A 9,513-nucleotide genomic window follows, 5' to 3' on the forward strand; every position below is an offset into this window, starting at 1 on the left:
ATGAAACCTTATGATTGAAACTTAAGAACCATTTTACCCTTATATTTTAATAATCAATTGTCACAATATTCATCAATTTTAATACGAGAGGAGTTAGGATGCAAAAATGACAAAAAGGTAAAAAATTAGTGTCTTAACACATTAAGCCATGTTTTAGCGTAACCCGTTAATAAGCCATTTTGTTCGGATTTAATAAAAAATAAACAACCATGTATAGTTGTCCAAATTAAGTGCTTAACCCATTAAGTAAAAAAGAAACAACCACTAAGCCCTATTTTTTGACTTAACCCATTAAATCATTATGACTAAGTTAAGTAAAAAAGAAACATGTATAGATTACATGCTTAACCCATTTAACATATTGACATAAAGCTAGAGTGGTCACAAGTCTATGACTCGTCTATGCGATTAACATTCATACATTCATGAGGGAAGTACCACATATTTTTTGTAGCAAAAAACATGTCTTTTCTAATGCCACGGAAGCAATCATATATCTTAGCCCACAGATCGAGTTTAACTGTAGCACCATAATTAACTGCTGTATCATTCCACAAGATGCTAAGAAAGAAAGCATATTCTTCTCCAATTGTCTTTTCTTCTTGCAACACCCATTTCATTTTTCCAAAATCTAGTTCCTGAACCCTGTATAGATCTTCATCGTCTTCCTTCAAAGTCTTCTAGGTAGCACTCATTGATCTTATCAGGATGATATAGGACCCACATCAACATGGGTGGTCTGGATGCCATAAACATCTTCTTTTTAGAAAGTTCAAATGACCTCCATGACTTGCAAACTTCACTAAATGCAACAAAATCAATGCATCCCAGTTGCATCATAACTTTAAACAGCACAGCGTGGTCAAGGTCTGACCAAGATGTCGTACCACCATTAATGTCACAAGTCTTGAACCTCTTCCTGTTATATGCATCATCATGATTGTGACTTCTGATCATACCCCTTGTCTTGCACATTCCTAACTTTAACATACAAACGTAAATATTCAAGATCTTCCTAAATGCAAATTCCACCAAGCAATTCCACCTTTTCTTTATGACAATGACGGAAGGAAAAGTAATGTTACTGTTTTTTATTACAATAAACTGAAAGTAAAAAAAAAAGAAGAAAGAAAACACCATGCTCAAATACCCATATCAATTCAAGAATCAAGAAAAAGGTTTTTACAAGTACCATAAAAGAAAAATATTGAAAAGGTGTTATATTTAGGTAAATATATCAACTCTTACAGCAAGAAATTGATCAATACAGATAAATCTAATTGATCAACTCAGTGACAATCAATTGTGGACGTAATTGATCAATATAGAAAACCCCCCAAAAAAAAATGCTTCTTGGTTCGTTCTTGCTTCACGACCGAAACCAAAAAAAAAAAGAGCACAAAACTTACAAGATTAATGGACGTCTAAGCTGTTCTTCGTTGGTCGTTCCACTTCTTCCTGTCGATTCCTTTGATTCCGGCGATTGTCTCGATTACAGCCTTCCGTCCCTTCGTCGATCCCTTACCGAAGCCAAAAAAAAAAAAAAAAAAAACACCAAGGGTTTTTACCCTTTCCCGCTAGTAATCCTTCTATTCCTTTTTTTTTTTTATCAGGGAAAATGATTTAGGAGGAGGGTAACTACCTCTTATCCGTGTTCACATATCGGCAACTTTTTTTTTTTTTTTTACATAATAAAGCAACAAACTTGTTTTAACTGTTTAAATTACATCAATATTATCGGTTAATACCTGTTTTAAATGGTAACTCAAAGGGAAAATGACTTAGGAGGATAACTACCTTTATCCGTGTTCACATATTGACAACTTCTTATTTTTTGTACATAAGAAAGCAACTAACTTGTTTTAACTGTGTAACATCCCAAAAATCATGAACAAAAATTTCGTTTTTAATTTAATACTAAAACCATAATTGTCAAACCATTCATTAATACTCCGGCATCGGCCCCGCCCGACATCAGGCCCCGTCTGGCATCGAGCCCCGCTCGGTATACAGATATGTCTCTCTTAGGCCCTGCCCACTAAACACATGCAATCATATAACATGCTAACACATAAAGAAACACACTACAGTATCACTGTCCTAAGAAACATACTCTGCTAATAATGAGATAAGGAACTTCGTCCGTACTCAACTAGTTCCATCCAAGGCTTCAGCAGTGCAAGGTGAGTCTCCTCGCTGTGTAAATGGGTCTAAGGCCACAATGTCAGCCGATGTAGTCTATGAGTAGGAAGACCCGGGGGTTAGCCCTAGGCATTGTATGCTAGTATGTTATTCCAGACCAATGTCCGATGTCGGGCGGGTGCCCGAGGAATGTTTGCATGTTAGATTATACTTGTTGTCTGTGTAATACTTGTATGTGCCTGGTAAGGAGGTGAGTGTGGGCAAGATCCCATATCTCATCACTAGCTGAGTATGGACGATGTTCCGTATCTCATTATTAGCAGAGTATGTTTCTTAGGATAGGGATATAGTAAAGTATGTTTCTTTATGTGTTAGCATGTTATATGATTATATGTGTTTAGCGGGCGGGGCCCGGAGACAGGCGGGGCCTAAGAGAGACAGACATGTATACCGAGCAAGGCTCGATGCCAGGCAGGGCTTGATGTCGGGCGAGGCCCGATGTCGGAGTATTAAATTAAAGGTTTGACAATTATGGTTTTAGTATTAAATTAAAAACGAAATTTTTGGTCATGATTTTTGGGATGTTACACAGTTAAAACAAGTTAGTTGCTTTCTTATGTACAAAAAATAAGAAGTTGCCAACATGTGAACACGGATAAGAGGTAGTTACCCTCCTAAATCATTTTTCCTTTGAGTTACCGGTTAAAACAGGTATTAGCCGGTAATATTGGTGTAATTTAAACAGTTAAAACAAGTTAGTTGCTTTATTATGTATAAAAAAAAGAAGAAGTTGCCAATATGTGAACACGGATAAAAGGTAGTTACCCTCCTAAGTTATTTTCCCCTCTTTTTACAAGCAAACCAGTAAGCATCGTATGTGGGCTCGTTTAGCCACATCAACAAGCCAATGTGGCTGTTTTAAGGACAAAACGGTTGTAGCCGGTTATTTAATATATTGACATTAGTAACGTTTAATTTAATTTTACTATTCTAATAAAAAAAATATGTTTATTTTTCTTTTGTTATGTGTCACTCTATTAGGTCCATAATTAATGTTATGCCGCTTATCAACCTATTGATTCTTCATTTCAAATTTCAAATTTTAAAATTCTCATTCTAATTATATTAAATTAATAGAGAAAGAAAGATCCAATTTCCAAACTGTGTACTGTGAATGAAAATATTTCCTACCCCTTCATTAATGCTTCTTCAGACACTGCTTCTTCACTCTCTAGCCACTACTTCTTCGGTTCTTCCTCTTACTCTCAAATGGTCAAAGGATAAGTGAACTTGAATACATCTCTTATTGCTTCTTCTGTTCTCCATCTCGCTCCAGCACCACTCATTGACCTAGAATTCCCGTCGATATGATCTAGTTTTGTTTTTCATCACACACCATCCATTCCACTGTTATTGTACTTTGTCCGCAAGGGTAAACACCAATCACCATTGTTGATTCCTCAAGAAACATGGAAACGAGGACATTAGAAGATGGCACAGAAGAAGAAGACGATTCAGAGAGGGAGAATGGTTGTAACATATTTAACTGTTTTTGATTAATTCATATCTCGTCAAGCTCAGGTTTGTGTTGGGAGGAACAATCAGAGGAAAACAGGCGATTTATGGATGTGTGAGGGAATGGTGACTAGGGTTTTTGGTTTTATGGTGAGAGAGATATTCATGGTATTTTAGGGATAGGATTACATTTAAATTTGATTTTCTAATCCTTGTTAAATGAAGGGCATGATAAACCATTTCATTTAAAAATATGTGTATCTATACAAAAAAAAATCTTGGAAGTATCAATTCCCATTACCTTTTAGTGGTTTTTTATTTGGTTGTTATCTTTCACACGTTTTAAAAAATGTGGTTATCCGTTCATAACATTAATCCCAAAAATTACCAATTGAGGGCGGTAGACATTTTAGGTTGAAGAATCGGCTAGGTTATAGGTTAAGAATTAATGCTAGAAGTAGAACTCTAATATTACAGGCAATGTTTTAAAAACCGGTTTGAACCGGCCGGTCGAACCGGTTAGACCGGGTATCGGGGAAGGGAGCGGTTGAACTATCACCGGTTTTATGTCTATTTATGAACCGGATCAAACCGGCCAGTTTTTACAAAAATCCGATTGAATCGGTTCAATTAAACCGGTTGAACCGGTTAAATTGAATAAAAACACATGGAATTGAAACATTTTGCATAATAAACTTTGATAATTTTTTCATATTTATTAAAAATTTCTGAATAAAAAACACATGATAAATGTTATGAAGTTTTTTGATGCGTTTATATTCATCTATGACTTTATTTTCTTTTTAATGCACGTGGATTGATATATTTAGATTGATCTACAACTTGTTTTCATGTGTATTTTAATATTTGAACTTGTGGACATTATCTTCTTGATTTGTATATGTATGTATGTGTATGAAAATACGAAAAAATATGAAAATTATAGAAACCGGTTTACTAAGCGGTTGAACCGGAAACCGGTAACCATATCGGTTCAACTAAAAAACCGGTTTTTAAAACATTGATTACAGGTTGCTTTTTATTACAATAGTATTCTTTGCAACTAATTTTCATAATGCTTATCCCTAATAGGGCGACCATATGTTGTCCTTGTTTGTTTTGCTACCTGCTAAGGCGAAAGAGTGTGATGATATTTTTGTCAATGGTAAAAGGGTGTCACATAAGCGACACATAAGATTTTACAATTTTTGCTATACTTTGCCTATGAATATGAATGGGATGTGGTGGTTTTTTTTGTCAATGGTATATAAAATGGTATTTATGTTAAAAAGTAAAAAAGAAAAAAGAAAAGAAAATTGCAATGACCAATAAAAAAATAGAAAAAGTTTTACCATTGAAATTTGTCATCGGTGAAAGGTTAGGATGTGGTGTTCACCACCGGTAAACATGCCACATAGGCTTTTACCAATGACAAAACCCTCCCATACCATATAACCTAACTGCTAAGACGAGGGTGTGGGTGGAAAACTCCCCTCACTTTTTGTGGGCCACGATGTTTCCCTCACCTAAGCCCAAGGAATGGGTAGGAAGTACTATTTGTTTTTTTAAAATATAATTAATTCATTTTTATGATTTATAAACTTTAAATTAATAATAAACAAAAAAATTAATTAAAAAGAAAATGCATTTCATTAATTAAAATAAAATTACAATAAACCTAAGATTTAAAAAAGTAGAATATTAAAAAAACACAAACAAAAAAACAACAATCTATGGAAAATATTTTTTCATTATTTTTTTCCCTCTTCTTTATCACGAGCACGAGAGCCGGTCCCGAGATATGGTCGGTGTTTTCCATCAAAAACTTCATATCCTCCATTTCTTGTCTCTCCGTGCGCTCCTTCTTCCTTGCTTCTTCTTTTTCTTTGTCAAACGTCAAACGTTCAACAAAATTAAGATTATATCGATCAAATGACGCTTTTATTTTCTGCATTCCGTCAAGATCCATGCTGAAATCCGATGCACCCGAAGAAGTTCCTTTTCCCTTCCTCTTTGCTTTGTCCCTACCCATTGGTCGGACAATTTCTTCTAGCTCGAGTTCGTCCTCCTGATTTAAATCTAGACCAACCGGAGCATCGGAGGAAGTTGTGTAACCACTAGAGCCCGTTTTCGTTCGCTTTGATTGTTGTACTCCAAAAATAAAATCTTGTTCGTATTTTTTTCACCTAGGACTTCTAACGAATAATTTCCAACAATCGTGCCCCTTGAATGGTTTTCCGACTTCCTCAATGTAAAAATGCAAAGCTTCTTGAAGTATTTCTCTGTCGCCTTGGCTGCTTTTTCTTTGGGTTTTTAGGTTGTTGTACAACCCATTTATTTTTGAAACCCCCTTTGCTATTTCTAGAAACTTCGAATTCATTTGGTGTTTTATACGGTAGTCGCCTTCTTTTCCTAGCTCCTCCCGAAACTGTTCTAAAATGTGAAACCAAAAATGATCACCTGGTTGTGCATTTCCCGTCTTCGAATCCTCAAAAATGTCAACCCAAACTTTTACCAAAACTAGCTCTTCTTGTGGAAGTCATGGTATCGACTTTTGATGGGAGCGCGTATGTAACATCCCAAAAATACGAGCCAAAAATTTGATTTTTAAAACATATTCTTAGCGAACCTTAGAAATAAAACGTTCACTGATCATATCATTTCATAAAAGTTATCGCATGTCTTGAAAAACATTTCATAAAGACATAATAAAGTCAGAGTACAAATTCCCAAGAGGATCTCATAGTGTGGAATACAAGGCGTGTGTGTGATGGGCCGCTACCGCGCCAACTCCTTCCCCTTCGAAGAAGAGGTACCTGAAACCAAAACTGAAAACTGTAAGCACGAAGCTTAGTGAGTTCCCCCAACATACCACATACCATACAATCACATAACATACAAATATTGTCAGGCATATCTGGGTGCCTGACCTACCCCTTCGGTCCTCTCGGCCGGATACTGTCTAGTATATCTGGGAGCTGGCCTCCCCTTCGGTCCTCTCGACCGGATACTGACCAGTATATCTGGGAGCTTGCCCCCCCTTCGGTCCTCTCGACCGGATACTGACTAGCATATCTGGGTGCTGGTCTCCCCTTCGGTCCTCTCGACCGGATACTGGGGACTATTTCACCCCCTACTACTACCACATAACACATACATCTCATAAACTATCTAGCATAGCTGGGCATGACCGCCCCTTCGGCCCTATCGATCGGTGTTATGGGGGACTATCTCCCCCTACTGTCACTAGCACATAGCATCATATCATACTAGCACAATAACATATCACAGGTAGTAGCAAACCTAGATGAATATCACAGAGACAAACATCTATCATACAATCCTACTGGTGGGCCGGCATTGTGGTCGTAGACCCACCGATACTGGAAGGTAACTCACCTCAAAGTAGCTGCTGATCTGCGTGGGAACTGACTGTCTCCTGCTGCTACTGCACCGGAAATCCTCCGGCTATAATCCCCACAAAACACTCAGTCAAACGCTGCTAATCGACCTCAGGGTAAGATGACCATTTACCCCTAACTAAGCCAAGAGTCAACATCAAAGTCAACTTCCAGTTGACCCAACTCGCCGAGTTGGCCTACCAACTCGCCGAGTCGCTATCCCTTTGTCTGACCATTGTCCCGTCTCTACTCGTCGAGTTTGGCATCGACTCGACGAGTTTTCCTTCTAAACTGATGTCCAAACTTCCTTCATCCTACTCGACGAGTTGTACGAACAAGTCGTCGAGTTCGTCTTCATCTGAAGAACACTCGATGCCGAGACTCGCCGAGTTGTATGGACAACTCGTCGAGTTTTTTCTTGAGGCAAGAAGATTGCCTTGGACTCGCCGAGTCAGGGCATTGACTCGTCGAGTTCCTTCATGGGTGAGTCTGGCTTCCGACTCACTGAGTCACACCCCATGACTCACTACTCCACTCCGTAAACACAAAAAGGGGAAACTCGGGGACTCACGACTCGACTTGCCGAGTCCGAAGAATGACTCGCCGAGTCTTTCGCATGCAAACACTATATACTAGATTTTGCACGAATCCAGCTCATGCCATACATAGATCTGGGTTTCTAGGGCCTGATTAACACGTAAAGTTTCCAACTTTATGTGTAAATAAACACCAATAAAGGTTTTAGGGCTCAAAATGCACTAAAAGAGTAGATCTAGGGCTTTCATGCAATATGGCTCCATAAAGGCAGTAGATCTGAGCTCCTGGAGCTCAATCATGCTTAGATCTAAGGGTTAATCAACTTATTACAAACCCTAATTCGAAATCAAGCTTGGAAATGGATTAAGAAGGACTTTAATGGATCTATAAGGAACTTTAAGCATGAAAACAGGGGGGAAACTGAGTTATACCTCAAGGTAATCACTGAGATAACACAAGGATGCCTGGCCTCCTTCTTCTCTTCTTGATCTACTCTTCTTTCTTCTCAAAATCTTCAAGAAACACACCAAGCACTTCAATCTCACATGGAATCAGGGTTTGAACAATGTTGGGAGCTCTGAGGGTGAAGGGGGCGAGGTTGGGGCGCATAAGGTTTGTTTAAATAGGGTGCAAACCCTTGAAATTTAGGGTTTCATCAGACAGCAGGGACTCGTCGAGTCCAGAATGTGGACTCGCCGAGTCGCCAACTTAAACGTGCTCCCAAACCCGTCTCCACTCGGTGAGTCGGGCCTACAACTCGCCGAGTCCAAGTCTAAAAATGTAAAATACTTAGATAAATTTTACGTAACAGGAACCAGGTGCTACAACATACTATAACATTCCGAGAGTTTAGAATAACATACCTTTTGTTGGTGCTTGTCTTCATGAAGCTTGAGTGCCTAGTGCCCCAAGTGTGACACCTCAAATGGTTCACACAACACCATAAGCACTTGGAACAACTTAGAGAGAAATTAGAACACTTCAAGAATCGGCTTGCCCTCCATGCATATCATAGTCGCCGATTTTCCCAAGAAAGAGATCATTATATAATGTGTTACATTGGGTTTTATGGTGATGCATGGAGGGCTTGCCCTCATGGCTATCCATTGGGTTTTAGCCCAACTTGATAATCCATGGAGCATTAGCCCACTATATAAGTATGGATGATTTACACAATCAACCCATATATTTAATTAGTCTTCTTTTGATCACATAATTAATTCTAAATTAATTATTGATCAATACTAATTAAATAGTCTTATTAATATATTAGAACTTATAATATATTAATAAACCTTAAGTGTTATTTCTCTCATTTTAGTCTATCCAAGTGCATGATGCCATGCAACCCAAATGGACCATGCCGGGTCGGGTCAAGTCTTACCAATTATAGTTATGGACTTAGACATTAATCCAACAGTCTCCCACTTGTATAAGTCTAAAACTATTATTGCAAGTATGACTTCAGAACCCGACTAGCAATCGTAGCTCTAAAAAGCTTCTGTCGATCTCTGACCTTGTCGATGAACTCTGACCTCTGTCAATGACTTGTCCATTAGATAAGTGATCATATATTCCTCCATTCTAGATATCATATGGACTGAGACATGGATTATAATCATTCTCTCTGTCCATTTGTTGTTTCCCGATTTCTGATTTATGACGACTGACTAATTGAACAAATCAAATCAGTCCAGGCCCGGCCGAGCACTTACTTTTGTCATCACTAAATCATCGAGGGGCCTACAGATATCACTTTTATCCCTTTAAGGGTAAAAGGAATGGATAAACTTCGACTCATATGCTTGTACTGACTACTTGTTGAATTATACACAAAGGCATGTTTTATAGCATCGAGTTACCAATGCGTTTTCGTACAATCAATGTATAACCAACTCATAGGCAACAACTCATATCT

General features: G+C 38.0%; 1 long non-coding RNA gene across 1 annotated transcript; it reads right to left on the minus strand.

Annotated features, from left to right (window-relative positions):
• Window positions 1-310: 310 nt before the first annotated feature.
• LOC145100150 (uncharacterized) lies at window positions 311-1,538 on the minus strand. The gene is made up of 2 exons (XR_013704854.1): window positions 1,410-1,538; window positions 311-981 (listed from the first exon to the last, which is right to left on the minus strand). It is a non-coding gene; the product is annotated as an uncharacterized LOC145100150 (long non-coding RNA).
• Window positions 1,539-9,513: the final 7,975 nt, after the last annotated feature.

Source organism: Lactuca serriola, chromosome 4 (genome assembly GCF_051521515.1).
Source record: "Lactuca serriola cultivar US96UC23 chromosome 4, Lser_US96UC23_V15, whole genome shotgun sequence".
Lineage (NCBI taxonomy): Eukaryota > Viridiplantae > Streptophyta > Magnoliopsida > Asterales > Asteraceae > Lactuca > Lactuca serriola.